Source organism: Primulina eburnea, chromosome 14 (assembly GCF_022965805.1).
Source record: "Primulina eburnea isolate SZY01 chromosome 14, ASM2296580v1, whole genome shotgun sequence".
Taxonomy (NCBI): Eukaryota; Viridiplantae; Streptophyta; class Magnoliopsida; order Lamiales; family Gesneriaceae; genus Primulina; species Primulina eburnea.
In genome coordinates, this window is record NC_133114.1 from 15,207,083 (window position 1) to 15,208,240 (window position 1,158).

A 1,158-nucleotide genomic window follows, 5' to 3' on the forward strand; every position below is an offset into this window, starting at 1 on the left:
TAATAACAGATTTTATTTGATCAATTTTTTCATTTTTTAATTCTTGATTTTGATTTTTAGGATTAGGTTAAGGTTGAGATGGAAATTTTCCTTTTTCATGAATATTAAGTGCAGATGCAAATTTTGCAAGAGTTTCTTTCAAATCACTCATAGATTGACTGTTTTGAATATCGATAGACTCTTGCTTTTGGATAAATGCATGAATTACATCTTCAAAGTTTTTTCTTGGAGGTGTAACATAAGGAATATAACCTTGATGATTTTGGTTATTTTGAAAATATTGTTGTGACGGTTGTGCATTATTATCATTCCTCCAACTAAAATTAGGATGATTTTTCCATCCAGGATTATATGATGGTGAAAAAGGATCTAGTATTGGTTTTTTGTAATTGTTAACATAATTTGCTTGTTCATGGAGACATTCTTTAAATGAAGGTAATGTTGGACAATCTTTTGTAGCATGATCATGTGTATCACATATATGACAAACAATTTCTTGAATACTTTTTAGTTGACCACTCTTTTTCGTTTCTAATGACTCAATTTTTCTTGCTAAAGATGCAAGTTTAGCTTGAATATCTATATCATCTTTAAGATTATAGATACCACCCCCATTTGTTGAATTATTGTTTTTAGTTGTTGGTGGTTCTATTGTGCCTATATTATCCCAATTTTGAGCATTTTCTGCTAATGAATCCAGATATTCCATAGCTTCATTTGGGTTTTTATCTTCAAAAGTTTCATTACACATGAATTCTATCATTTGCCTATCTTTAGGTATTAGACCTTCATAAAAGTGAGAAACTATTCTCCATGTTTCAAAACCATGATGTGGGCATGTATTAAGTAATTCTTTATATCTATCCCAACATTGATAAAACGTTTCTCCTTGGTTTTGAGAAAAAGTTGTAATTTGTCTTTTAAAAGAGTTTGTTCTATGGGAAGGGAAAAACTTTTTGAGAAATTGTTGTTTCATTTCTTCCCATGATCTTATTGAACTTGATCTTAAATTTTGTAGCCATGTTTTAGCTTTATCTTTTAAAGAAAAAGGGAAAAGCTTTAATCGAACTATATCCATGCTACAATTTTGATCATTATAAGTGTTACAAACTTCCTCAAATTCTCTTAGATGCAAATATGGATTTTCCGAATCTAAGC

General features: G+C 29.4%; 1 non-coding gene across 1 annotated transcript; it reads left to right on the plus strand.

The window, feature by feature from the left end:
• Positions 1-821: 821 nt before the first annotated feature.
• Positions 822-932, plus strand: LOC140813381 (small nucleolar RNA R71). Its single transcript, XR_012113916.1, has one exon. It is a non-coding gene; the product is annotated as a small nucleolar RNA R71 (small nucleolar RNA).
• Positions 933-1,158: the final 226 nt, after the last annotated feature.